The 27611-nt window shown below is 40.6% G+C and overlaps 1 pseudogene; it reads right to left on the bottom strand.

The window, feature by feature from the left end:
• Positions 1-9110: 9110 nt before the first annotated feature.
• The window catches only part of LOC136309408 (ABC-type organic anion transporter ABCA8-like), a 110160-nt pseudogene continuing 91659 nt past the window's right edge, over positions 9111-27611 (bottom strand).

Raw genomic sequence — 27611 nt, forward strand, 5'->3', positions numbered from 1 at the left:
CTGTGATGGAGGGCCTGAATTGGGGAAAAGTAATAAAGGGGCAAAAAAAAAAAAAAAGAAAAAAGAAAAAAAAAAGAGCATATGGACCCACAAAAAGCCAATAAGGAAAAAATTTGGGTCAAGAATAAAATGATTTGCTTCTAGGTGTTGGTTGTCTAAGAGTTATGATGAGAGGAATAAGAGGAAAATGGAAAAATGGGGGGACAAATTAAAAAATTACTATTGTATTTAGTGGAACAAGAACTAAATAATATGGAGAGCCAGGGATGGGAGCACTGCTAGTGAGTTAAAAAGGTGAAGTAAACCCCCCCCCAAAATGCCACAAACATAAGTTTGAGTCCCAGATAAGATAATTTGTTTGTTATTGATGTTTGAATGAGAGGAGATGTAAAGGAGAAAGGAAGAAACTAATATAGAGGGAGAAAAGAAAGAGAGAGAGAGAAAAAAAGAGGGAACCACTAAAAGAAGAAAAAAGAAAGGAGAGAGAGAGAGAGAGTTAAGAGTTTTGGAGTGCAACCCTCATAGAGAGAAAGGAAGAGAAGAGAAAAGATAATGGGAGATGTAACACTTATGGGTAGTATAGTTCAAGGAGAGGAGAGAGTAAGACCGGCAGAGAGTCAATCAGCCAAATTGGAGGAGGAAAAAAAAGTATCAAGAATGAAGATAAGAGAAACAAATGAACAAATATTATAAAATGGGATAGGTTATAAAGTCTGCAGATTATTCTTGATTTTGAGAGGTTATCTTCTTGCTTTTTCTTTTCTCTCCCTCTTCCTGGTCAGTGACTCTGTACCCCGGGTTCTGCCCCTTTGGCACACTCAGGCAGAGGTTTGCAGTTGATAAGTCTCTATGGCAATGTCATGTATTGTGCTTTAGTCTCGTTGGCAGTCGAGGTTCATTAGCATTTATAGGCTCTGACAGAGTCCGTGTTCCTGGAGCCTTTCTCCTAGTCTTTCCTTCCTCAATTAGTAGCCTGATAATCCAGCTATGGGGTTGCTGCTGCCTCTGCCTGGATAGTAAGAGGCTCAAAGAGCTGGCAACTCCCCACTCTATTTCCACTCAGCACAGGGCTCTGGGTAAGGCTCAGTCAGTCAGAGCTGCTAGCATAATCAGGCGGGCTTTCTACCCACTCAAAGACCTCTGGCTCTGCCACTCTGTCCGGTAACACAGGCGGGTGCCCACTTCCGGGGCGCTTGGAGGAAACTCTCACTCACTGTCTGTGACCAGGCTATCCGGCCAGCAGTCTCACGCTCTGAGTGAAACCCCCAACTGCAGGGAAAAGTTGCAGCGTTGGAATTGAGTCTCGCTTCATCCCCATGCGTGGCTTTTGCAAGGCGCTGGGGCGGCCCGAGATTCCGCTTTGGCCCACACAAAGGCCCCTGACTCTGCCCCTCTGTGCGATAACACGGGCGCGCACTGCCAAGGCACTCGGAGGAATCTCTCATTCACTATCTGCGCGCGCAAACCAGGATATGAGGCCAGCCGCGTTTCCCTCTGAGTGAAACCTCCGCCCGCACGGAAAATCTCCACCGTTGGAATTAGTTCTCACTCCCTCCCGTGTGTGACTTTCCCAGGGCACTGGGGCTGCCCAGAGACTCTGCATTCGGCCCACAGAAAGGCCTCTGACCCTGCCTCTCTGTGGGGTGACACGGGCACCCACTTCCGGGGCTTAGGAAGAAATCTCTCACCCACTAACTGCGAGCACGCCGACCAGGAGACCGGGTAAAATGGCCACTCCGCTTGTCTTTCTTTGTTTGGGTTTGGCGCGAGTGTTAGCTTGTATGCCCGGGTTGCCACAGGATCAGATTTTCCTCGGCTTGGATCTCCGCGCCACAGCCTGGTTCGGCCATTTGTGCTGCGGTGGCCTGGATCTATTCACTCCCTTTGCCCGCCTCAGTTTCTATATTCACAGTTACCAGAGAAAGCCACCCTGTTTAGGTTAGTGAGGAAGGTGGAGCATTTCTTATTCCCTATTTCCTTCGGGGTTTGGTTATATATTTAGCCAATTTTTCACTCGACCATACCTTTGGGTGTATTGCGAAGCATCTGGAGGCTCCAAGTATAGGTTTTTCTGTTTCTGGTTGAAGATCTTGTTGAGTTTTGGGGGAGATTTATCGGTATCACTTCCTACCCCGCCATTACTCTGACGTCATCTCCCTATGCACTCTTATTGATCAATGTCACCCTGTTAAATTGAATTCTCTAAATAAAATTTAAAAAATAATAAAATTAAAATACTTTCATGTTGAAATGATTAAAATGCATTTGGAATAATAAATGACATGTAATATTTTTAAAAAATCAACAAACATGTGGTGGCAAGGGTGTGGAGAAAAGGGAACCCTAATGCACTATTAGTGCGAATGTGGATTGGTGCAGCCACCATGGAAAGCAGTATGGAGTTACCTCAGAAAATTAATAATGAAAGCCCTGGCCCATTGGCTCAAGTAGTAGAACATAGGCCTGGTGTGTGGGAGTCCGGGTTTGATTTTCCACCAGGGCACTCTGGTAAATTACCCATCTGCTTCTCTATCCTTCCCCCTCTCCTCATATATCTCTCTTCCCCTTTTACAGCAAAGGCTACATTGAAGCAAAGTTTGCCTGGGTACTGAGAACAGCTCCAGGGCATCTACAGCAGATGCTAGAATGGCTCAGACCACAAAGAAGCAATGCCCCAGATGGGATGAATATCGCCCCCCAGTGGGCATGCTGGGTGGATCCTGGTTGTATGCTTGCAAGAGTCTGTCTCTCTGCCTCCCTTCTTCTCACTTCAGAAAAATAGAACAAAAAAATTAAAAATGAAACTGCCTTTTGAGCCAGACATCCCACTTGCAAGAATATATCTTAAGTAGCCTGAAACACTAATTCAAAAAAATACATGTACTCCAATGTTTACTGCAACTTTATTTCAATAGACAAGATCTGGAGACAACCCAAGTGCCCATCAGTAGATGAATGATTAAAAAGCTATAAAATGTTATACAATAAAATACTAAGCAGCCATAAAAAAGAAAGAGATCTTACCTTTGTGACAGCATGGATGTACTTGGAGAGCATTACGCTAAGTGAAATAAGCCAGTTGCAGAATAAGTACCATTTGGTTTTACTAGTATGTGGAATCTAATGAACAAGATGAACCAACAAGCAAAACAGAAACAGAGTCGTACATAGAGAGTAGGCTGACAGCCGTCAGAGAGGGAGGGGGGGTGGCTGTGGGAGGTGGAGGGATAGAGCAAGAAAGGACAAAAAACACCTCATAAACTTAGACACAAGTGTGTTGATAGCTATGGTGGGGGAGTGCAGGAGGGTGTAATGTGATCAATGGTGATGGAAAAAGTAAATTTTAATTAAAATTCAGATTCCTGGGCACTGCCTTAGATGTACTGCAGCATCAAGGTTTTAGACTTTTGTTATGAGCAATATTGGCTTTAAGCTTGAATTCCTTTTCTATTTGGAACACCAGTTCAGTGTCTGGAGTTGCTATACATGAAAGACATGGCCTATTTGATATGGAAGGTGGGATTATAAGAGCAGGATATTTTTTTATATGGGTAGAAGTTTTATTTATAAATAGACTATCTGGAAAGGTGCAAAAAACAGTACCCTCCCCTGACTCTGATGGCTGCTGATCTGACTGTCCTTATGATTACAAGAAAATTATGCTTTAATTTAAAACCTTCACCTGCATCTTGTCATCTGATTCTCACATCAAGTCAACGAGTAAGTGGTATAGCCAAAAATAATACAACTCTAACTCTGCCATATCAAAAACTGAGGAACAAATTCCTATGAATATTTCATAAAGCACGTTGTCCTCTTTCTCAATGACATCACATCCTTGGCCACAATAATTGTACTTTCTTTTATATCTTCATGTATTCAGAAGTTCATACCATAAGAAGGTACTCCTGATAACTCTTTGTATGTATTTGTGTCTTGGAGCTCTTCCTGATACAGATTTTGGTTTTTTTCTTAATCAACATCTTATAGTATCTTCTTGGCCAACATAAAATTATTTTTACCACTAAGGCAACAATTATATTGTGATGGCTTCAAGGTGCAGTGTTTTGAAAGCAATTGCATAGAAAATACAACAAATAACCAGTTTTGGTGCTTTGCCTAAAGATACACCCTTGAATTGTAAAGAAACACATAAAACATCGAACACTTTTCAAAATCATATCTGAGATATTTATTTATTTATTTTCATTTTTTAATTTAATTGAATGTGTTTACATAGATTCTACGGTTACCCCAAATGTATCCCCCTCCCCCATATTCCCCTCAACATCTCCCTTGTCCCCTCCCAACTGCACCCTCCCCCCTTCCCTTAAGGTTTATCCCATCCTATCTTCCCCTTTCCCTCTGTTCTCTTTTCCTCTGGTCCCTTTGTTCCCTCCTGTGTCTCAATTCCGTTCCTCAGTTCTCCCTGTTCCTTGGATTCCTCAAATGAGTGAGGTCATATGCCATTTTTCTTTCTCTGCCTGGCTTTTTTTTTTCCAAAGTTGGAAGACGGGAGACAGTCAGACCCTCTCCCGCATATGCCCGACTGGGATCCACCCAGCATGCCCACCAGGGGGTGATACTCCGCCCATCTGGGCCATTGCTCTGTTGCAACCAGAGCCATTCTAGTGCCTGAGGCAGAGGCCATAGAGCCATCCTCAGCACCCGGGCCAACTTTGCTCCAATGGAGCCTTGGCAGCGGGAGGGGAAGAGAGACACAGAGAGAAAGGAGAGGGGGAGGGGTGGAGAAGCAGATGGGCGCTTCTTCTGTGTGCACTGGCCAGGAATCAAATCCAGGACTCCTTCATGCCAGGCCGACACTCTACCACTGAGCCAACCAGCCAGGGCCCTGCCTGGCTTATTTTACTTAACATGATAGTTTCCAGGTCCATCCATGCTGTAGCAAAAGGTAATATTTCCTCCTTTTTTGTGGCCCCATAGTATTTCATTGTGTATATGTACCACTACTTATTAATCCACTCATCCACTAATGGACACTTGGGTTGTTTCCAGATCTTTGCTATTGTGAACAATGCTGTCATAAACATGGGGGTGTATTTCTTTTTTTCAGTTGGTGATATGGTGTTCTTGGGATATATTCCTAGAAGTGGGATGGCTGGGTCAAAAGGCAGATCAATTTTTAATTATTTGAGGAATCTATATACTGTTTTCCACAGTGGCTGCACAAGTCTGCATTCCCATCAGCAGTGCAGGAGGTTCCCCTTTCTCCACATCCTCACCAGCACCTATCATGTGTTGTTTTGTTAAAGAGCGCCATTCTGACTGGTATGACGTGGTAGCTCACTGTGGTTTTAATTTGCATTTCTCTAATGATTAGTGATGTTGAACATTTTTTTCATCTGTCTATTGGCTGTCTGTATGTCCTCTTTGGAGAAGTGTCTATTCATTTCTTTTGCCCATTTTTAAAAAATTTTTATTTATTCATTTTAGAGAGGAGAGAGAGAGGGAGAGAGAGATACAGAGAGACAGGGGGGAGGAGCTGGAAGCATCAACTCCCATATGTGCCTTGACCAGGCAAGCCCAGGGTTTCGAACCAGCGACCTCGGCATTTCCAGGTCAACGGTTTATCCACTGTGCCACCACAGGTCAGGCTGCCCATTTTTTTTGATTGGCTTCTTTGTCTTCCTGGTGTTGAATTTTACAAGTTCTTTATAAATTTTGGTTACTAACCCCTTATCAGATGTATTGTCGAATATGTTCTCCCATTGTGTGGTTTGTCTTTTTATTCTGTTCATATTGTCTTTAGATGTACAAAAGCTTTTTAATTTGATATAGTCCCATTTGTTTATTCTGTCTTTTATTTCACTTGTGCATGGAGATAAATCAGTAAATATATTGCTGCAAGAGATGTCGGTGAGCTTGCTGCCTAAGTTTTCTTCTAAGATGCTTGGTTTCAAAACTTACATTTAAGTCTTTTATCCATTTTGAGTTTATTTTTGTGAATGGTGTAAGCTTGTGGTCTAGTTTCTTTTTTTTTTTTTTTTTTTTTTGCAGGTAGTTGGCCAATTTTCCCAACCCCGTTAGTTAAAGAGACTGTCTTTACACCATTGTATGCTCTTACCTCCTTTGTCAAATATCAGCTTTCCATAAAAGTGTGGGTTTATTTCTGGGTTTTCTGTTCTGTTCCATTGATCTATATGCCTGTTCTTATGCCAGTACCAAGCTGTTTTGAGTACAATGACCTTGTAGTATAACTTGATATCAGGAAGTGTGATACCACCCACTTCATTCTTTTTTTTCAAGATTACTGATGCTATTCGTTTTCTTTTTCAGTTCCATATAAATTTTTGGAATATTTGTTCTATATCTTTGAGGCATATCATTGGTATTTTAATTGATACTGCATTGAATTTATAAATTGCTTTGGATAATGTAGACATTTTAATAATGTTTGTTCTTCCTATCCATGAACACGGTATATGCTTCCACTTGTTTGTATCTTCCTTAATTTCTTTTATTAATGTTTTATAATTTTCCAAGTACAAGTCTTTAACCTTCTCTGTTGTTTACTCCTAGGCACTTTATTTATTTATTTATTTATTTTTGCAATAGTGAAAGGGATTGTTTCCTTAATTTCTCTTTCTGACAGTTCATTGTTATTGTATAAAAATGCCTCAGATTTCTGTGTATTAATTTTATACCCTTCCACTTTGCTGAAAGCCTTTATCAGGTCCAGTAGTTTTTGCTAAGACTTTAGGGTTTTTCTATACACAATATCATATCACCTGCAAATAATAATTTTACTTCTTCCATTCCAATTTGGATGTCTTTTATTTCTTCTTCTTATCTGATTGCTGTAGCTAGGACTCCCAGTACTATGTTGAATAAGAGTGGTAAAAGGAGGCACCCTGTCTTGTTCTTTATCTTAAGGGGATTGTGAAGCCATCTAGCCCTGGGCTTTTGTTTTCTGGGAGTTTTTTTTATAACTATTTCGATCTCATTTGTTGTAATTGATCTTTTTAGGTTTTCTTATTTTTCCAGATTCATTTTTTAAAGATTATATGTTTCAAGGAATTTGTCCTTTTCACCTAGATTGTCTAATTTTTTGGCATACAGTTCTTTATAGTATTTTCTTACAATATTTTGTATTTCTGTTGTGTCAGTTGTGATTTCTTCACTCTCACTTCTCATTTTATTTATTTGAGTCCTCTCTCTTTTTTTTCTTGGTGAGTCTGGTTAAGGGTTCATTGATCTTGTTTACCCTTTCAAAGAACCAGCTTTTGGTTTCATTAATCCTCTGTATTGTTTCTTTAGCCTCTATGTCATTTATTTCCACTATGATCTTTATTATTTTCTTCCTTTTACTACCTCTGAGCTTTACTTGATGCTCTTTTTCTAGTTCTTTTAGATGCAGGGTTAAGTTGTTTATTTGAGCTTTTTCTAGCTTCTTAAAGTGTGCCTGTAGTGCTATGAACTTCCTTCTCAGTACTGCTTTTGCTGTGTCCAATAAATTTTGAGTTGTTGTATGCTCATTATCATTCTTCTCTAGGAAATTTTTATTTCTTCTTTGATCTCATTGTTAATCTATTCATTATTTAATAACCTGCTGTTTTGTTGCCATGTGTTTGAAAATTCTTGAGTTTTTTTGTTGTGGTTGATTTCTAGTTTCATGCCATTGTGATCAGAGAAAATGCTTGACATGATTTCCATCTTCTTAAATTTGTTGAGACCGATTTTGTGCCCTAACATGTGGTCTACTATAGAGAATGTACCATGAGCACTTGAAAAGAATGTATATTCTGCTGCTTTAGGGTGAAAGTCCTGATTATATTTATTAAATCGAGTTGATCTAGTGTGCCTTTAACTCTGCTGTTTCTTTGTTAATTTTCTTTCTTGAAGATCTATCTAATGATGTTAGTGGGGTATTGAAATCCCCTACTATTAGAGGCTGTTGATCTCGCCCTTTATATCCATCAAAGTCTGCTTTATATTATATATTAAAATATTCACACTTGGGCCATTTAAATTTATCACAATAATTGGCTATTTTGGCTTCAAAAACAATTTTTAGCTTCAAATCCTTGTATTATTCAAGTTCATATCATGACAATTAGAAGTTGATTATATAGTGTCTCTTGTATTCCCATCAAAAAAAAGATAACGTAAACTTCAAGTTGAAGAAATGTTCTTTATACCTTCTTTTCAACCTCAACCCAGTTCGATACCTGCCTTATGCGATCTTAAGTAGGTGGCACCAGACAGACCCTGGGTTTGCACTTCTGGGTTATGACACCTATAACTTGGTGAAGTCAGTGTCTCTATCCATCACTTTACTTACATAACTCTATTTGACTTTATTGCTGCATAAAAAAATTACCATGAACTTAGTTACTTATGCAATAATAAAAGTAATTAAAAAAACACAGTTAAGTATAAGTATACAAGAATAATGTGTTGTATTTAAGCTGTTTATAATCACTAGTTGAGTAAATCAAAATATATACAGACATGGGAAATTAAGTTACACCAAGTTTTATTGCTTTGCTAAGGGAAGATCATTGCGTCATAAGAAGTCATAAAATAAGAAATTGTGATTTGAAATTATATGTATAATATGTATCTTTTCATCAATTCAATTAATCAAAGTCTTACTGTAATTATTTACATTAAGATATTTCAAATTTCCTTTAGTGCCACAACAAGCAAAATATGAACCACACAATCAAAAATTTGAAAAATGATAAAAAAAAGGAGAGTCAGTGAATAAAAATAATTTTTAAGTGAATTACAGAAACTAAATACTGTGCTGTTGTGTATTGAATGGGCTCACTTTCCCTAAAATCAGCACTGTCTTCATTTGCATCTTAATAAAAACAATAAGAAAATATCAATATTTTAAAGTTCAGAGGAAAAAAATCAATCTGTCAACTTCAAACACAAAAATATTCAATAATAAATTCAAATTTAAATTTTTAAAATATTTTTTAAAAATAAAAAAAATTTTCAGACTTTATTTTAAACAGGAAAAAGAGAGAAAGAAGGCAGGGGGAGACAGGAAGCAACAACTGCCATATGTGCTCTGACCCAGCAAGCCAGGGTTTCAAACTGGTGACCTCAGCATTTCAGTTCTACACTTTATCTACTGCACAACCACAGGGCAGACCAATAAATGCATTTTGTAAATATTACTACCATATGAAAGGTAGAAATTGGTTGCTAGTACAGAAGCTGCATGGTCTGGCTTCCTTAATGCTACTGTAATACTATTGAGAAAAATCATAAAATAAATTTCAAAGTAGCCTGTATATATCTGAGATAAGGCATATTAATGCTATAAAATATCATCTTAAAAGAGTCACAAGCTTAAAGAGAAACACGGTTTCTGGGGTTTCAAGGCTCTTCCTGTAGGAGGAGCTTCCACTTCACGGGTAGATCCACTTCCTCATTCAAAATCCTCCAGCTCCTCCTCCTTGAAGAGCTCCAGGAAAACCTGCAATGCAGGAAGAAGAACAAAGAGAGAGGGTGTCACACAGCTCCTGGAGCTCTGAGTGTGCATTTATTACATATTTATATTTTATGGGTGACCCAAAAACCTCTAAGACTGACTCACCTGTTCCAGGGTGGACTGTGAGAGGCTGTACTCCTCCAGGTCGAAGCTCTGTTTAACTGCACAAGGACGGAGGTGTATTAGGAAGTCATATGCTTTTGATCCCAAATGGTATACCGGGTCATGTATAAAAACTACATACAACTAGATCTTAAATATAAGAGATAAAGGAGTAAACATTCTCAGACTAAACATGAGCATGCAAATTCACTATCTAGTCCCATAATAGGATGGAAATCCTCTTCAATTGCCTTAGAAGTTGGGCAGAGGCGCCACTAGACTGGAAAACAACAGAAGAGGTTCCAGGCAACCTAAGCAAGATAAGCTAAGGACAGTTCCCTCAGTCTTGGGATGCTACAGTGTGCCCCTCTCCATCCACCCTTGCTAGATTCTATCCTGCTTTTTGCTCTAAAGACTGACAGAGGCTCCTTCTGGGGTCTCACCAGTGGCAGCCCAGGAGGAGAGACAGAAGGATGGGAAGGAGATCCAGTCCTTATTCCTTCTCTTCCCCTCTGACACCAACTGTGTCCCTTGACTGAAAGCCACTGTTTTTCTCAAAATGGCAAATTCTACATGCTATGCACCTGGGTTCCAGTCACTGCTTCCTCTCTTAGTCCCTTTGGACCTAAGAATAGTAACACCTGCTGGTTTGGCCTTGGGTAATGGCACTGTCCTTGCACCTTTGCAAATAGATCCTTTATAAACACAATTTCCCCAAATTAGCCTATTTTGAGTTTTCAGCTGTGAGCATTTGGGAATATAACTGAGAACTCAAATATTCAGACTCAGAGAGAGGAAATAATGGGTGGAAAGGTAAGACTGGAAAACAAAATAATCAAGTGCTGTGTAGGGACTGGCCCAAATTTCAGAAACATGGGGAAGGGTATTTGACTCGTGTCTGAAAATATGTAAAGAAAAGGTGCCAAGGACGGCTGAAGGCCCTGCCATTTCAGAGTCTAGATAGAAAAAAATCAGCATGTTTCTCACAGAATGCATAGTAGGAAGTATTCCTAGAGGATTTCCTGGAAGGGTAAAGAGATTCCAAGAAGTGGCTCAGGGGCAGCATGGTGATCACAGGAATCCAAAACAAAGAGGTATCACCCACCACAGGAATCTGTGGTCAGAAAAAAAGATGGGAGGGGAGTGGGACTCTTTAAGGAACCCATAAAAGCACCCCAAGTAAAAAAGGGAGGAAGGCCCATAGTACATCTTTAATGACAAAAAAAAAGCCATGCTGCCATATCATCTCTTCTCTCCTCACTTTATATTGTACCCTAGAGAGACCTAAAACATCCGCTTATGAGAAGAGGAGAGAACAAGGTATGAAGAGGGATAAAACTGACCATCCACCTTCTTGCTACAAGTCTGCAAATCTGAAGCAAAAAAGAAGCATGTGAGGCTCTAGTTTTGCTGTAATTTGCATCCCCCACAAGTGATCTGATGTATGCAAGAATGAGTCTATGCAGCAAAATGAAGGAATAACACAGGACATTCATTTTGTTTCCATGCTATGTGGCCTAGCTCATAATTTCAATACATGCATTGCAGCTGAGAATGGAACTATTGCTAACTGAGCATCTGGATAAAAATGCTAACTTACATTTCAACATTTTGTACATTATGTATTTTTCCCATAAAGGGACAGGAAACTGATTAAAAGATGTTGCTTCACCCATCGCACAATCAGAACTTCAGTTTCAGCGTATAAGCACATCAGAAGAAGTTTGTGAAAGAAGGAGACACTTTTAAAACCAGAAACATTAGAAGGCACTTAAGAAAATGCCCCTTAGTATTCTAGAGAGGAAGTCTTCCTGGAACATCCCTCTCCCTGCTTCTAATTAGTTATGAAACACTTCATGTTCCTCAGAGCCCATTGTGGGTATTTTTTCCACTAGGATATTGCAAAATTGGTAAGAAATTCAAAATGGTCGGTGTGAAAAATGGACCCATCAACCATAGAGTAACAGTAACTAGCAGAATCAGAAAATGAAAAGACAAGCTATCTGTATCATCTTTAGCACATCTCAAGAGGAGACCCTCTTCAACAACTAGGGTGCCTGGGGCTTCTAATGACAGATGACAGACGAAAACTACAAGTTGCAAAGAAAAAAATGTTCAGGTCTTTATCAGGATTTATACTCTGGAGTGACAGGCAGAAAGTTAGTCCATGACAGATCTGCACAATCTGCAGAAGTCCAAATCATAGCTCAGAACAAAAGAGCCTTAAAGTGTTATGGCTTTGCCTAGATCAACAGAGAGGAACCTTCTTATCAGCATCTAATTCTATCAAAGAGTAGATAGCAACAAAACCAAAAATATATCTTTCTGTTTGTATAAAATTGTGGGCACTCTAGTACCAAATGCCACTGGTCTCTTCCGTCTGGAGCCTCATTGAATCAGGGTAGGGTTTTCAACCTTGGCACTAATGATGTTTTGGTTCAAACATTCTTTGTTGTGGGAGGGGTCTGACCTGCCCTATTGGATATTTAACATCATCCCTGGCTTTGACCTATAAGGTACCAGTTGCACCTCCCCAATTCCACCCCAGATATTGTCATTTTACCCCTGGCTGAGACACTGAATTAAAATTCTTAATAATTCAATTATGGTATAATACTATAATATTATATTCATGTACATATTATACTGGCTTTGTGCAAGATCTGAATTTATCTGTTTCCCATAGTCTTGTCTCTAAACAGTGACTCTTACCTATCTCTAGTTTGAAGAAAGCCTGTGATAAAGGTCGCACATCCTCAACAGGCAACTTATAGACCATCAGGGAGGAGTACCTGGGAGGAAAAGAGTGTGGCTGAACTCCAGGTTGCAGAGCACATCTACTGACGAGGAGTTGTTTAAACTGGAGGCACAATCTAACAGGTGTGAGGTGATAGTTCAAAGGGTTTTAATTTGCATTTCTTTAAAGAACAAAATAAACAAAAAGAAAAGAAGAAGATAAAGAAGAAGAAAACTAACCAACAAACAAAACTTGAATAGACTCACCCATACAGAGAATGTTTAGACAGTTACCAGACTTGGGGAGGTTTCTGGACTGGATGAAAAAGGTGAAGGGATTAAGAACTACAAATTGGTAGTAACAGAATAGTCATGGGGTGTAAAATGCAGCAAAGGGAATATAGTCAATTATATCGTAACAACTATGTATGCTGCCAGTTTGGTACTGGAAATATCAGGGGAAACTTTGGAAAGTGTGAATATTTAACCACTATGCTGTACACCTAAAACTAATACAAAGTAATACTGAATGACAACAGTGAATAAAAAATAAAATAACAAAATAAAATCATGACATTGGAAAAAAATAAATAAAATGAAGCAATAATGTTGCCAATAATTTGTTTGCAAGCACACTTCTGTATAGCACTGGAAACAGCCATAGTGTGAATGCCCTTGGATCAGCAAGAAGTCATCTTTCTAAAGCAGACCTATTTTAAGGCTCTTAAGAAAAGGCTGCTTTTATTCTAGGCCTGAATGTGAAAAAAAAAGACAAAACACCTACCCAGTGATGCCTCTCTAGCAGGGAAGAAGCAGATGCCTTACCATCCTTCTCTCCTAGAGAGAAGAGGAGTATTTAACTGAAAGAATGAGGTTCTTTTCATCTCCTGGCTCTACCACTAGTGTTTGGCATAAGCCACCTGAACCTCAAGTGCCATTCATTACTGATAATAATAAAAATGCTAATAGACACCATTCAGGGAGGTTTCAGCAATGCCTGGTACTGGGCATTACACAGGTGATCTCATTTAGTGGAAATGGCTTCACCCTCTAGAAAGGACACCTGAAACGAACTGGGTCTGTGCACATGTCCATGCCTGGGTCATCCCCTCATAAGAATCAGCCTCCAAAATCAACCCTTTGTTCTCTTATTTTTGTCCTATGGTGCCTCCTGGTTTAGACCTTTCTCTAGTAAACTATTCATAATTTTCATGAAATTAAAAATAAAAAAATGAGAACATTAAGTTTTTCTTTCTCATCACCATACCAGAACACAAAAGAAAGACCAAAATAAAACAGAACACCACCCATGTTTACCTTTCCTGCCGAGCAGCCTGGGGGAAAAGCCTCAGGATCTCAGTGTGCAGGGGCTCCACCTGCCTGGGAGTCTTCACCTTCATCTCCAGCAGGTAATCCTTGCCAAATTTGCTCTTTAGTTGCTGGATGGTTCCAATACATCTGCAAAGGGAAGGAGGAGGATGAAGTCAACCAAAGGAAGGGAAAGAGGAATCTACTACTGAGAATTTTCAAGTTCTGGAGGCCAGGGCAGGGGCAGGGGCAGGTTGAGAAGAACAGCCAGGCTCTTCAGGTTCTCATGGAGATAATCTGTGAGGGAAGTGTCCTTTGTTCAGGGCATAACTGGGGGCCAAGTGTGGACACCCACCTCAGCCTTCCGGACACCATGATGGCCACACGGTCACACACAGCCTCAGCCTCAGCCATGTAATGGGTGGTCAGGAGGGCGCCCCTCTCAGTTTTTCTAACAATGGCCCGGATCGCTTACCTAAAGTTAGGTCAAGGGAAGTGTTAATGAATGGGAATGCCAAGATCATAGGAAAAATAAATTTGAAGATGTTTCTTTCAGCACATATGAAAATATTATGAGAGTGAATTCAGATCAAAGAAAGAAAAAATTATTGGAGGAATAACAGGCATGGAAATAACCAAATGACTGGTCAGAGTACATGATAGAGCATGGCTTGGGCTGCATGTAAAGAATAATATTGGGTAAAAGGTTGTTTGGAAAATGTGACATCAGGAGATGATGTCAGAGTAATGGCAGCATGAGAGATGCTGCTGATCTCTTCCCTTGTAATTTCAGTAAATTGAACAACTATAGCACAGTGAAGGAACACCAGCTGGGTTCACTGGCACTCCTGAAAATGTTCATGCACTGAGTGGGCTAAAGTTTTTTGTTAGAATTCTTAACAATGCCACTATTAAATGCCATCAAGAAAGAAGTAATTGAATACCATGGTTACACAATACAGAGATATAGTTTAGAAAGAAAATAAGTCTTCAGAAAAATGTCTCAATCACATGGAAATCTTGGAGTTAAATGATAGAAAATTAAAAAATTGAAGTTCTGACAATACTCAATAGTAGGCAACTAACAAGGTCACCAAGGAGATTGAATCTTTAAAAACAGAGAAGAACTCATTATGTGAACTGAAAACTGAGGTAGCAATTTTAGTTAATTGATCAAGACAGACAGAGAAAACAATCAGTGATATCAAAAACAGGCAACTAGAGATGCTACAGAGAGAATAGGAGAGAGTCACAAATTTTAAAGAAATGAGAGAACTCTACAATAATTGTCTGACTCCATCAGAAAAAACAAGAAAAAATAATGGATATTTTAAACAAATAATTGATGAGAATTTCCCAAGCCTATGGAAAGAGGTAACGCCTCAAAGCAAAGAAACAAACAGAATGCCAAGGTACCTCAACCCAAAAACACCTACTCCAAGGCAAATCGTAATAACATTGTCAAAAATAAATGACAAAAAGTGGATCCTCAAGGCAGCTAGGGAAAAGAAAAACATATATATAAAGGAAAGCCCATTTGGTTATCATCAGACTTCTCAGTGGAAACTCTACAAGCCAGAAGAGAGTCGACCCAAACATTCAAAGTACTGAAAGAGAAGAATTGCCAGCCAAAAATACTATATCTATCAAAATTATTCATCAGATATGAAGGAGAAATAAAAACTTAAGCAGACATACAGAAGTTGAAGGAATTTATCACCAGAAAATCCCCACTGCAGGAAATGTGCAAGGAACAAAACAAATCAAAACTACAAGTAAAAGCTCAAACAAGGTCACAATAAAAACAAGAATAATCTGTGACAAAAATAACATAAAAGGGAAGAAGATAAATATCTGCATAGCAAAGGAGGATGGTGTGCAAAAGCACTCATAAGACATAGGAATCTTGTACTTATGACCATTTTCTCTTAATAAATTGATGATAACAACCCACAAAAAGTCACTACTGAAATACAAAGCTTAAAAAAAAGAAGAAATGGGGGATAAGTATAGAATACCCCCAAACAAAAACAACTGACAGAAACAGAAAAGAGAAAAACCAAACACAATATAGAGCTACCAGAAAACAAAACATAAAATGACTATAGGAAATCCTCAAGTATTAGTGACTAATCTAAATGTAAGTGGACCGAACTCACCAATAAAGAGGCACAGAGTAGCAGATTTAATCAAAAAGCAAAACCCAACCATATGCTGCCTTCAAGAGACACATCTAAGCTACAAGGACAAAAATAGACTCAAAAGTGAAAGGTTGTAAAATGATTCTCTAAGCAAATAATATTTAAAGAAAAGCAGGTGTAGCCATACTCATATCTAACAATGCTGATTTCAAGACAAGAAAATAGAACCAGAGACAAAGATGGACATTTCATTCCAGACCAGGCTTTGGTGCCATAAATAAAGTGTTGGATCGGATGTGGAGGACCTCAGGTTCAGAACCATGAGGTTGCCAGCTTGAGCACTCACTCACCTGGCTTGAGTGCGGACTCATCTGGCTTGAGTGCAGGCTCATTTGGTTTGAGTGCAGGATCATAGACATGATCCCATGGTCACTGGCTTGAGCCTAAGGTCACTTGTTTGAGTAAGGGGTCATATGCTCTTCTGTAGTCTCCCCCGCCAATCAAGGCACATATGAGAAAGAAATCAATGAACTAAGGTACCACAACTTAGACTTGATGTTTCTCATCTCTCTCCCTTCCTTTCTCTTTGTCCCTATCTGTCCTTCTCTCTGTCTCTGTCTGTCTCTATTGTAAAAAAAACCCCAAACATTTCATTATAAAAAATACATTATATTAAGAAGAAATACCATGTCTTAATATATATGCATTGAACCAGAAAGCACCAAAATATACAAGACCTCTACTCACTGATCTATAAATAGAAGCAGACAAAAACACACTCATACTTGGAAATCTCTACACACCATTAGTGGCTTTAGATAGATCATCCAAACAGAAAATCAATAAAGAAATATCATCCTTAAAAGACACACTATATTAAATGAACATAATAGACATTACAGGACACTTAATCTCAGAACATAAGATTATACATTCTTCTCCAGTGGGCTTGGGACATTCTCAAGGATAGACCATATGTTGGGTCACAAACTAACTTCAACAGATTAAAAAAGATTGACATTAGACCAAGCATATTTTCTGACCATAAGCCTTTGAATTTAGAATTCAACTGTAAAAAGGAAGTAAAGAAACTCACAAAAATGTGGAAATTAAAAAACATTGTTCTAAAAAATGACTGGGTCAAAGGAGAAATAAAAGCAGAAATCAAAATATAGGTACAGGAACTTAATAAGATGGTGACAGAGTAGGCAGATGTTTAAACAGCCACCTCCAAGAACCAAGATGGAATAAAACTTAAGAACAATCATCTTGGAAAATCCAACTTTGGACTAAATTAAGAGGAATCTATAACAAAGTATCACCGAAGAAGCCACACCGAGACCGATAGGAAGGTCGCAGATGCAGAAAGAGCTGCCCTGCTCTCAGTAACAAGCAGTGGCTGAGGGTCCACAGACACTCGACTGCAGGGAGGGTAGGCCTGAGAAGTGTAGGTGCTCAGCCCCAGGCCTGGAGCCCCAGCCTGGAGCCCCAGAGCCTAAAAGAGACACCCAGACAGCATTTAGCTGTAAAAAGAACCGTGTTTCTTATTGGGGACAGAAATATAAACAGGGTATTTTTACAATCTGAATATCTAAGAGACAGAGGTGCTTGGCCCAAACCCCCAACTCACCTGCCTAGTTATCAAAGCTATACCTGATTCTCGCTTGTCCCACCCATGTTCTCCGGAAGAGGCTGGAAGCTAGTTTCTTATTGGTGTAAAGTTAGTTTAAATGATATGGTGGGGGTTTTCTTTGAAACAGTTGAATTGTCAATGGACCACGTTTTTTTCCCTGAATAAAGATGGATGTGTCTTTGGGAACAGCCATGTTATGGCTCAGGAACAGTAGAGACTGTGCTCCGTGCCATCCTCCCAAACCCATCTGTATGTATATATCTTTAAATCTCTGTCTATCATTTATTCAATTTCATACCTTTTCCTGTTCGAGACCCCGTAATAGACTCATCATGGCTGAGCTGCCACAGTTGGCACCCATATGTGTGGCCATAAAAAAAGGGAAAGAGGAGAGGTAATGGAACCCCCCAGAAGTATGCACATGAATTAAGTATAAAGCTTTTAGAGAGTGAAGCTTTTAAGTAGAGTTTGGAGGGAGAGTATAATAATAAAGTAATTTGGGAGTAAATAAACATGGGACGGATAGGTTCAAAAGTGAGGGACCTTTTTCTTTTTGTACAAATGTTTTTATTTGAGAATAAGTTGTTTGATCAGAATGCGGTAGAAACAGAGGAATGTCAATATGAGAAGAACTTGGAGTCTGGGAATAACTCGGGAAATGAGAATATCACAGCTGTGGCCATTTTAAACTTTGCACCTCTGCCGACCTCTGCTCCCAAGGTCTTTGTCTCAGACTCTTGGAAATCCCTGCTCCAACTAGGTTTGGAACAACTCGAGATGCAGAGGAAGAAATGGAGGAATTCAGCAATATTAGACAAGGTCCCAATGAGCAATATCAAGAATTTGTTTCACAGCTGATTCCGGAAGTTGAAAGAATAGTAGTAAAAAAATAAGTTTGTAACAGAATATGAACTGATATTGGGCCTTCATACATGGAAGGTCTTGCTTTTGCCACAGGCATTAGGGCAAGAATTTTAGGGTATTTTAATAAAAGGCAAAGCAAACACAAGAAGAAAAATCAGGGAAATATTTATGCCAGTGGATCTTGTTTCCAATGCGAGGATTCAGGGCATTTTGCTAGAAACTGCCATTGCTCCCCTCAAATATCACCCTTGGCCTCCTTTTCAAGCCCAGATGGCCCCTACGAATTCAGACCTTTGCCCATGCTATAAAAAAGGGAAACACTGGGCGAATAAGTGTAAGTTTAGATATAATGCCGAGGGGCAAAGAATTCAGAGAAGCCATGGAGACTACTGTCGCCTTGCACCCAAGCAGCTGCCAGCGCAGCTGGCCATAGTCCCCTCTTGGAAGCAACCTGCAGAGGTCAGTGTGCAGAGCAGGGTCCCAGCACGAGGCCTGTTGGCAACTCATGACCACAATGAGTGGGGCACAGCTCTGCCCAGGAGGCCCAGCCCTGGGAGAGGAGCAGAGAAGCATTTCCCTCCCAGGTAAGCTGAATCTGCCATTTGGCGTGGGTTTGAAATGGAAGGATTTAGAGTGCCAGATGCAGCAGCTATTAGAATTTAAGAATATTTAGAAGACTCAATGCTTTTTAAAGTTGTATTATTATCTGATTTTCTTTAGTAAATAAAAAGACTTAAGAGTTTGGGAAAATTACAGCATTTTTCCATTATTCTCTAACTTTCTCTAAACTATCACTTTATTTCTTTACTATTCTGTGCCTTAATAAAGGGCGAAGGGAATGCCTACTTTAGTACGCTAAACAGAATCTCATATGCAGCCACCTCAAAGGCCTTGAAATTTTTCAAGAGAGAGTTCTGTTTAGTTTCTTTCTTCTTCTTTTTTTTTGTATTTTTCTGAAGTTGGAATGGGGAGGCAGTCAGACAAACTCCCGCATGTGCCCAACCAGGATCCACCTGGCATGCCCACCAGGGGGCGATGCTCTGCCCATCCGGGGCATCGCTCTATTGCGACCAGAGCCACTCTAACGCCTGAGGCAGAGGCCATGGAGCCATCCCCAGCTCCTGGGCCATCTTTGCTCCAATGGAGCCTTGGCTGTGGGAGAGGAAGAGAGAGACAGAAGGAAAGAGAGGGGGAGGGGTGGAGAAGCAGATGGGCGCTTCTCCTGTGTGCCCTGGCCGGGAATCGAACCCGGGACTTCCACATGCCAGGCCGACGCTCTACCAACAGGCCAAGGCCAATTTCTATCCTTTATTATGTTCCTATTAAAATAGCCCTATGTAAGATCAAGCAGGCCACGTTCTAATCTCTAAAATCCCAGGTTTCACTCTTGATTTGTGTGATTGTATGTGAAGTCTTTGTTTAATGTCTAAATGTGTCTGTTTTTAAGGCCTGAATTAAGTTTGAAAATGCCAGCTCTAATATTGAAAAAAATAAAATGCTATCATTCCTACAAATTTTTAATTTTAATTAAAATAAGTAAAGCACACTCATTTAAATTTAAATAAAATGGAATGTGGGTCAAATAAGTTTGCAAATATGATGTATATATTTGCTCACTTATAGTTTGCATTGGATGTGGGGGACAGGCTGTAAGCAGAGAGGGTCCTTATAGCCTAAGGCAGGGGTCCCCAAACTATGACCCACGGGCTGCATGCAGCCCCCTGAGGCTATTTATCTGGCCCCCACTGCACTTCTAGAAGGGGCACCTCTTTCATTGGTAGTCAGTGAGAGGGCTGACTACTACAAAGCACGGCATAATTCACATACAGTACTACTTCCAGTGATGCAGGATGCACACGTCACAGCTCTGGAAGCGGGTCATATCACTTGTTACGGTTAGCAGTGGCAAATATGGAATCAGACATTGATCATCTCATTAGCCAAAAGCAGGCCCATAGTTCCCATTGAAATATTGGTCAGTTTGTTGATTTAAATTTACTTGTTCTTTATTTTAAATATTGTATTTGTTCCCATTCTGTTTTTTTGGGTTTTTTTTACTTTAAAATAAGATATGTGCAGTGTGCATAAGGATTTGTTCATAGGTTTTTTTATAGTCCGGCCCTCCAATGGTCTGAGGGACAGTAAACTGGCCCCCTTTGTAAAAAGTTTGGGGACCCCTAACCTAAGGCTTAGTTTTAAGACTAAGCCTTTCCTATCCTTTTAATCCTAAGATATTCTCAACACTAAGTTTTTCCCTACACCCTTGACTATTGCATGGTGTGGGGTGGTACACTCTTATGAGGAATCCCATTATGCCTCAGATAAGTGACTTTGTATCAGAGACTTCCTTATTTGTATATTGGATTAAAAGTTTGGATTTCTACACTATAAAATGGGGCAGAGGATCCCATGCTGTAGCAGGGCAGAGAAAGGCCATGTGGAGGAGAGGAGGTAGCCAAGATGGTGGAGTGCTGAAGGAGAAGCCAGTTTGTGCAGAGTTTGTGCAGAGAGAAGGAGATGGGGAACAGAGGTGAATAAGGCTGGTAGGTAGAAACCTTTGATTCTAGGAATACTCAGATAAGTCAGTAGCTTTAGGAGCCCTGAATGAAAAGGAAGTGTTTTCCCACTGTGTGTATTTCTTGCCTGCTAGGTGCAAGCTAGGATAAAAATGATGGGCCACCAGTTCTTGGCTCCATTATTTTATTACCGTTTGTCCAAATCAAATGAAAACCTGCATGGGCCAGGTGGCTGTGATAGTGGCCGTGGCTACTGGCTTTACATTTGGTGTAGTCTGTGGAAGGATTTGGAGATTGGTATGGAGCCACCACCCTTGAGGGGTGGAGTAGAGAACTAGCTGCTGTTATGGTTCCCCATGACTGTCCTTTTGGAGGCCATAGGCTGGCTAAATATTACAGCCATGCATGAGGAAACCAAGAACTCTGTGGAAGAGGCTGCTCAGGACCTGCAAACTGAGCAGTGGAAGGAGCTGGAGCAAATGTGGGAGAAAGAGATGTCAACCCTGGATCTGGAGCAAGCACCGGAGGAGGCAACAAGGTTCATGAGATTTGCCTGGAAATGAATAAGCCACTGGAGAATCACAGGTGTGTGAGTTACATATTGCCCTGGACATTGTGGAGAGCCAGCAGCAGCAGGAGGCCAGGGCTGAGGCCGGGGCTGGGGCTGCAAGGCCCATTGAGCTGAAGGCAGTGGCAGCCCAGTGGCAGGAGCTGGCATTTTCAGTTACTCTTTGGAGAATGAGGAGAATCAGGCTAGAGTTGTGATCTGAAGTCTTCAGAAGGTGAGAGCTCAGCAGCAAGGAGTGCTTACTATGCCCTTGGTAGGTCTGCAATTTTGGGACATAGGGGATAGGGGTAGATGCCATCATGCTCTCCAGAGCAAAGATGGAAATGATGACTGCCATTGCCATGTGCTCCTCTTTGGGACAGTGTAAGACCTGCCAGGATGGCAGGAATGAGGGGGGTGGCTGAGGCCCCATGTACATGGACTGATTCCTGGACTAGGACTGGAGTGAGCACTGGCTCCTTCGTTGCATGGACTTATGGATTTTGGACAATGTGAAATCCATATATATAAGATTTCACACTGGGGGGGGTGGCTTTGCTGGAGGCCCTCCCCGTGCCCTAAGAAGCTTTTCCATGGCTAGAAAGAAGTCTGAGGACATTTTGCACTTTTGGCAAAGTGCTCAGAGACTGGTGAAGTTGATCTTTGTAATTGTTGAAATTGTATAATGTTATGTTGTTGTATTTGTGTAATGTGCCTAATTTCCTTGTACAGTAATACCTGTGCTTTAGATTGTAAGTGAGCAAAAGGGATAGAATGTGGATCTTAGAGACTTGTTAATTTAGCCAAACTGCAAGCTGCAGACTGCAAAGCTTGAAGCAGGGTAGATTTGCTTAATATAAAAAAATAATAAAAGCCAAACTGGAATTTTCCAGCTTTAATATACTCTTTAATTTGCCTGTTAATTAATGGGGTAGAAATTATTTAATAAGTATAGGAATGTTACTTGAAAATGCATTTACTATATTTTGTTAGAAGTTAACATAAAAATAAGTATTTCTTACAATCTTTGAAGTCAAGGTATTATAAAATGTGCTCAACAAATGCTTAAAAGTTAATTGTATCATAAATAATATAAAAAAGGGGGAGTCATATCCTGAAACTACCACAAATCTACTTTATCATGCTTTATACTTTAAAAAAATTTATTTTGAATGCTGATGTACAGGGTTATTCAGCAGCTGATAGACTCTGGAATCCCACAGGAGACACCAAACCTCTTTCTCCTGTAAACTTCTACCCTCTTTTATTTGATCCAGCTAATAATGCTGTTTTGTCTTTTTCCAATCAGCTCCAGATATATGGAAAAAGTTTATATAGGCAGATGAGGACCCTCAAACCCCTCAGCAAGATCTACTGAGATTGGCTTTTAAGGTTTATAATGACCAAGAAGAACAGAAAAGGCAGACAAAGCCCAAAAAGAGATCAGGCAAAGTACCAACTCTTGGAATACATCCTTAAAGGCTCCAACACCCCTAATGGGCTTCATAGGACTCCATCAAGGCCCTGCTTCAAGACTGGAAAGGAAGGTCATTGAGCTAAAGCCTGCCAGGCTTCTCAGCCCCCATCAGGGAAATGCCTTTACTGTGGGAAAATGGGACAATGAAAGGTAAGCTGCCCCCTCACTCCTCTAAGGGAGGGTTCAGTCTCTTCCAGCCCTGCTAACAGCCACCTATAATATAACCTTTCCGAACCTGCTGGGACTTGCCACTGAAGGTTAAAGGTGCCCAGAGACATCAACTTCATCTCATGTCACCGTGGACAAGCCTAGGGTATTTCTTCCAAGTAGCAGGTAAACTGATTTCATTTCTTATGGAAATGAGGGCCACTTACTATGTCTTGCTTGAATATTCAGGTTTTTATTCATCCCTCAAAGACCTTTGTTGTGGGTGTTGCTAGTCTTATTTTCTGCTGCTTTGTTTAATATTATATAGTGTCTCCTTTATTCCACTTCCTCAATGTTCCCTGCCTATTTTAGGATGGGACCTGCTCCTAATTTAGACAAATTTACCTCTGCCACTCAGCATAGTGTATCCCAAGGTTCTCTTCACCACCCCATGGATGCAGAGCTCCAGGAAAAGGCACCCTGGGTTCCTTTCTCCAGTTTAAAGAAAAAACAAACAAACAGAAATTCTATCTCCATATGTACTGCAGATGGCTTTTCCATCTACCTGAATCATTACCAGCTAAAAGCAGTGGTCATTGGGACTTGGAGTCTAGCTGCAAAGTGTAAAAATGTGACCACAACTCCAGTGCCTTGTGGACTTTTCTTGAATGTGTGTGACTCCTGCTCCTTGGGACAGTTCTCAGACTTAAGTGGGGTTGGGTTACATTTACAAATAATGTGAAGTGGTGATGGTATCAACATGGGCTTGGTGAAATTATATTAACATGTTAAGGACATTTAAAACTTTAAGAATTTTATTTTAATCACTTCATTGTATTGGGATACTTGTTATAGTATCTGTTAGCATTGGCTATTTTAATTTTGTTGTTTATATTATATTTTTCCAGTCTGCCTCCAAATTGGAACATGGGAATTCCGATGAGAATGAGTCACAGAATGTGAATTGAAGTTTTTTTAAAAGAAAGGGGGAATCATTGGGGACTGAAATATAAACAGGTTATTTTTACAATCTGGATATCTATGAGACAGAGGTGCTGGGCCCAAATCCCCACCTCACCTGCTTAGTTAACAAAGCTACACCTGATTCTCACTTATCCCACCCATGTTCTCCGGAAGAGGCTGGAAGCTAGTTTCTTATTGATGTAAAGTTAGATTTAAATGGTATGGTGGGGGTTGTCTTAGAGTTGTCTTGGAAATAATTGAATTGCTAATGGACCATGTTTTTTCTTTGAATAGGGATGGATGTGTCTTTGGGAGCAGCCATGTTATGGCTTGGGAACAATAGAGACTGTTCTCTGTGCCATCCTCCCAAACCCATCTGTATGTATATATCTTTAAGTCTCTGTCTATCACTTATACAATTTCATACCTTTTCCCGTTCAAGACCCCATAATAAATTTGTCATGGCTAGATGGCGAAAGTTTCTGTCTGTGAGAAACAGGCAGAGCTCTCTGATGCAGATTCTATCTTAAAGGGCCAGCAATGAACACTTCGTTCACAGCCACATTCCAAGAGTTCTGTGGGGGAGAGCTGAGAGGACTGGAGTTGTTTGAGGAGAGTGTAAAGTTGGAGACTCAGGGAGAAACACTATAGGGTATGATCACCATAACACCCATGCTGAGTCATTTTCCAGTAGAGAAGTTGTGATTTTTCTTGGGTGGAGCAATCTCCTCTGAGTGGCATCAGCCTAGGGAATAGCAGCTGTTCCACCCCCAGGAGTTTCTCCTACCCCAGTCATGGCCACAGGTCATTCACAGAGGCCAGGAAGCAGGAGGCACATCAGTAACTAAGTTTTCTGTTGTTGAGGCCGGAGCTCCCTCCACACTCTCTCAAGTCTAAGATAAGTAATTTTGCCTCACAGGAGACTCAACAGAAACTGTCCAGAGCAAGCAGATGACACCTCTGGCTCTCAGAAGCCACAATCACCAGACCCCTGGGGCCATATGCTACTTAGGTCTGTAAAAAATGTCTGGACAGACAGACACCTGGGGCCAAGGGGCAGAGCCATACCCACCACCCTTCCTAATTCCTGAATTTCCCCAGGCTCTAGACTCTAGCAAAAATATTTTCAGTGGCTGAGCCCAAGAGGCCAGTAGATAGGGGTTGCAGGAGATGGGACTCAGGGAAACATGGCCATTTGAGCAAACTTCCCCCCAGGCCCAGAGTGCGTAAAAGCCAACCTTGGAGTGCACCTTGGTATTTCTATGTACACCTGGGCCTAGCAGAAGCAGTCACGCACTCTGAATTTCTTGTAGCTATAAGAAGGTTGCTGAGGGACAGTCACAGGCAATGTCTCCCACTGGTCTTTGCTGAGTTCCTGCTAGGGAGGCCCATGGCTGGCACATCCAGAGGCCAGCTGCCAAAGGCATCAGTTCGATACCTAACAACCTTTGCTAGAGTGGTATCCTAAAGAAAAGCTCCCCACACCTGACCCAGCTGAGGCGTATTCCACTCTCTGTGATCAACACCTGCACACTGGCTCATGGGAGAGGGTGGAGGTTCACAATCAGCCAACCTGGGCACTGGACATAATGTCCTGCTAGGCTAGATTCCAGAGGGGGAAGGGAGAGAGGCTTGGAGCATGGACATTTAACATGTAGGTCCCTGTGAGTCTATAGATAGATTTGGTTGAGGGGCTTAGCCACCTTCAGAAGAGGCACCATCAGCCCCAAGAAAAGAATCTTTCAGTCTTCTCCTAATACTGGGGTTTCTCACCAGCTGAAATAACTTCTGCATAGGAGACTGTTGACCATACTCAGTCTGAACCTGCTGCTCACCTTGTTGGGGAGAAGTAAAATCTGAGTATCCAGCAGTGGCTGAGTGATCAACCTCTGCAGTAGGGGCCACATTCCCCATACTGAGCTACTGACCAAGAGACCCCTGAGGTAGGGGGTCTCACAAATGTTGTATTCACAATGTCATCTGCTCTAACCTACCAAGCATGCAACTTGTAGAGTGGTTGGTTGGGAGAGGTCAATCTGAACCCACACTACAAACTTACTACAGAAGACTCTGTGGGAAGACCAGGCAGCTGTAAGAGGAGAAGGAGCAGCAGAAAAGTGGAGACAAATCTAACAGAGCTTGAAGCTTGTATTGAGCTGCTGTCATCTCTAAGCAGAAGGAAACTGATCATTATGCAAAGATTGTCCCCTTCCATAGTACCCAGAAAATGTAGACACAAATAAAAAAATGTGCAGTAGCTGCAGACTGTTAGCCCAAAGCAAGTTACAAACAACAGGTGATGCCAACCCAAGGAGAACTAGAGCCAATACTACTGGTAGTGGGTGGCAGACAGCACCAACTTTAGACTATACAAACAGCACATCAAAAGGTGGAGTCTAGCAGGCACCAGACACTGTGGAGAATAAATATGCCCAAAAGGACAGACATTGCAGTGTGTAATACACATGATCAAGGTTGACCTTCGAGTCAGCCAGCCTGAAGGGATAACCATACCCATGAAAGCACAAACTGCATCAAATATTCACATACAACAAAAGGGAAAGTAGTACCACAAGAAGCATTCCTAGAACAAAGAAAACAAGTGGCCTGGTGGGCAGTACCACTGAGTCCATCTTCTTCATAAAGACCCCACAAAAATTTCAAAGTCAGACAGTGCTACCTAATACACAGAAAAAATACAAAGAGAGACAAATGTGATGCAAATCAATCAACAAGAGAAATCCCAAGAAAAAGAACAGAATGAGATGGAAGTAACCAAACTACCAGATGCAGAATTTAAAACAATGATTTTTAGGATGCTCATGGATCTTAGTGCAACAATGGATGGACATAATGAGCACGTAAAAAAAGGATAGAAGCATAAAAAAAAGACATTGAAATCATAAAAAAAAGTCAGAAATGACAAATACAATATCAGGAATTAAGACTGCACTAGAAGGAATTAACAGTAGGCTGGATGAAGCAGAGGATCAAATCAGCAATTTAGAGAGCATCATAAACAAAAGCATGGAAAGAGAGCATCAAAAAGAAAAGAGGCTCAGAAAATCTGAGGAAACTTTAAGGGAGCTCTGTGACAACATGAAGAGAAACAACATCTGCATCATGGGGGTTCCTGAAGGAGAAGAGAACAAACAAGGGATAGAAAACCTGTTTGAAGAAATCAAAGCTGAAAACTTCCATAAATTGATGAAGGAATAAGTCACACAAGTTCAAGAAGCACAGAGAGTCCCTTTAAGGGGAACCAAGGGAGGCCTACACCAAAACACATCATAATTAAAGTGCCAAAGTTAAGAGATAAAGAAAGAATACTAAGAGCTGCAAGAGAAAAGCAATTAATTACCTACAAAGAATCACCCATAATGATGACATTTGACTTCTCAACAGAAACACTTAAGGCCAGAAGGGATTGGCAAGAAATATTCAAAGTGATGCAAAGCAAGAACCTACCACCAAGACGTCCTTATCCAGCAAGGCCATCATTTAAAATTGAAAGAGAAATAAAAAGTTTCTTAGACAAAAAAAAACCTCAAAAATTACAACTAAACCAGTATGGCAAGAAATGTTAAGGGGCCTGCTGTAAAAAGGGCAAAGGAAAAAAAATTAAGAAAAAGAGGATTGTAGATTTAAACAATAAAATGGAAATGAACAACTACATGTCAATAATACCCTTAAATGTAAATGGTTTAA

Source organism: Saccopteryx bilineata, chromosome 6 (assembly GCF_036850765.1).
Source record: "Saccopteryx bilineata isolate mSacBil1 chromosome 6, mSacBil1_pri_phased_curated, whole genome shotgun sequence".
Lineage (NCBI taxonomy): Eukaryota > Metazoa > Chordata > Mammalia > Chiroptera > Emballonuridae > Saccopteryx > Saccopteryx bilineata.